Raw genomic sequence first — 2,991 nt, 5'->3', positions numbered from 1 at the left:
TCCATTTTCCCGAATGACACGTTTTCTATCGTCTTTACCATCCTTCTTAACTGGGTTGATTCCAATGGTCGCCCAGTTTGGATTAGCTTTGTAGAATGCTTTAATCCAATTTCTTGATGCAACTTGATCTTCATGATCTCGAATGACCGCGGTTTCTGAGGTCTCGATCCATGCATCAGCGGTATCAGGTTTAACACCAGCCGATCTATCCATCACATTTGGTTTAGCAACTGCTTCAGCGTCAGCCATGTCTGGTCTGGCAGTAGTTTCAGCATCAACCATAATAGGCACTTTCAGTGGATCAGTATTGATTCCAACCGATGATAACTCAGGTATTTTCTGGGAGGATTTTAGTGAATCATCTTGATTTTCAGTTGCTACTGAAGGCTTTTTTAAATTACCATCTCCAGCTTGATCATTCGAGTCCTGAGTGGCCCGCTTGTCAAGTGAGATGGTTTTGCCTGCGTCCGATGCCCATGATGCTTCCGCGTACATCTGTAGAGCTGCATATTTCTGTCTGACACGGAGCTTCGTCCGCTCGAGTAGATCGATACGCTTTTGCTCGCGTTGAGCAAGGGATGTAAATGATGGAAACATGTCGAATGCTATTAGATTGAAAATCGAAGGGTCGCAGACCTGAAATTGAAATCTCTAAGCTCTGCTCTATATGTGGCAACCGATATTATTTATAAAATCGCTTCTTATATTCGATAGTTTCAGGTACTTCGTCTGGAGTGTCCCAAAGTCGCATTGTGAATTTATGAACAATTGTGTTGCGCTTCTCGAGTAGCCTTATATAAGCTTCTTGACATTCATCGATTGGTAGCCCAAATATGTCCTCGACTTCGACTTGATAAACGGGATCGCAGCATAGGTAGCGGTATGGGCGTGTTGAGTCTAACTGCTGAAGTCGATACTTGATGTAGTCAAGGCGGTGGATATCACTGAGCATCGTATTCATTTTATTGAGTTTCTCTGCGTAGAAATGCATCCTCTGATGCATTTTCTTGCGTTCCTTCTTATACATTTGGATCTTGTAATCTTTCGAGTGTTAAGTACAGAATCCACAAGCGAGAGGCTCTCTTGAGCATGGTTTATTGGAAAGGGTGATCGCGATGCAAGGCATGTTGGACTTACGTATACATATAGTATAGTTAAGAAAATTATGGATATTGAGTATATTGACTACGATCCGCTGTCCGCTTACTTATATGATAATAGCAAGGTCGTGGTAGAGGCTGAGGATCTTAGTAAGCATAAGCCTAAGAAAAAAATAGATCAGAGGATTATTGAGATGCCTAAGCCAATGCCAGCATGCTTGCCTGATCTAGCTTTGATTACCTTGTGAAAAGAGCCTTAACGGAGAGACCAACGAAGTTGGTCGATCGAGCCCTTTCAGGGCTCTCTCCGCACTTGGCGGGGTCGTGAGGCGAGGGTGTCCGTAGGACCCCTGAGGGATCTTCGATCCTCTCCCCCACCGTCGGTGAAATAAGTTTGTTCCAATTTACTTCTTCGATTCTTATTGATCAATCTCAGATTGTCTTGGGGCTCCCAGGTAGGTTCATCATATCCCTTCCACTTGACTAAGTACTTGAGCTTGCCAGATGGCATTTTTTTATGCTTCAATAGTCGCTCAGCTTCATAGATCTGTCCATTTTCGAATGGTGTGTCAGTAGGTTTTGAATTGAATAGTTTGATATCGTTGGGACTCTTATAGAGGGTATGTCCATTTTTGGATCGAATCTGAACACGATATCCATCGATACCAACGATCTCATAGACGGTATTGCTCCATCGAGCGTTTTCCTTATCAAATACACCTTTAGATAGACGATAGAGTACTGTAGATTTGATTGGTAGATTTCCTTCTACCTTTTCAATTAACTCACGATTATGATCAAGATCTTTTTCTATGGTTGAGCCTTTGGCTTGATTTGGGGTCATTTTGATAGAACTATGCCAAGTGTTATTATATCCACTTACAACGTCGCTAAGTAGTTTCTCAGTGATAGGCTGATTAATTTTAAGTAATCGCATCTTCAACGTTCGATTGAAACGTTCAATCTTACCCATTTTAGCGTGATCGCCAGCATCGTTATTGTAGTGTGTGATCTTTCGCTCTTTGAGGAATGCCTGAAGCTTACGATTGAGGAACTCCTTACCATTATCCGACGTTAATACATGAACCCTCTCTTCCTTAACAAATTGCTTGATTCCACCTAATACTGCGATTGCTCCTTTGTTTTTGAGGATCTTCGCGAAACCCAGTCGAGAGTTGATATTGATAGCTGCTAATATTGGAATCTTGTGCCAAAACGCAAGATCCATTTGCCATGAATTCGGGTCGTGAGAGATGATTCTAAAGTTGTCGTAGGTATCCTTCTGCGATACATGTCTTTGGATGTCGAGCTTGTCCTTATACCACTCCTCAACATCTTTTAAGCGGATTGATGAATCTCTTTCCTTAGCTTTCCTAAATAAGGCTTTTGCCGATGTGAAACCAGTGGCTGGATCATAGTATAACCCCTCAAGTAGATCATCCATAGCTTTATAATATACGATTAAAAAATGGCAAATGTTTCCCCTTAGATATTTAAAGGAACGGTAGAAATACCATCCGACAGTACTTGTCGCTTGTCGTAGTAGTAAGAAAGGGCTGTTTGTCTGAGAGTAGGTAATGATTGAATTAGTCTCTTTGCGAATGCGGAATCCAGTGTTATTTCCCTCGAAAGTGAATTGTTGTCCCTTGACAACGGCTTCAAAGTTGTCAGAGCACAGAACATTAGCATTCTTCGATTTTTGCACACCCTTAGCTGATAGCTTGATCTTCTCCTTACCAGTCTTATCATCGATTTGTCCACTCAGGTAGCAGATGTAGTTTTTGGACGATAGACTGACCATAGCATTGCAACGAAATTCCTCCTTGAAAAGACCTGGCGTTCTTCGATCGAAAGCAGCATTCTCCTTGGTATCGTCTCTTGGGAACCATTC

The sequence above is a fragment of the Phytophthora cinnamomi genome (assembly GCF_018691715.1).
Source record: "Phytophthora cinnamomi strain GKB4 chromosome Unknown Contig3, whole genome shotgun sequence".
NCBI lineage: Eukaryota > Oomycota > Peronosporomycetes > Peronosporales > Peronosporaceae > Phytophthora > Phytophthora cinnamomi.
This window is presented reverse-complemented; position numbering follows the sequence as displayed.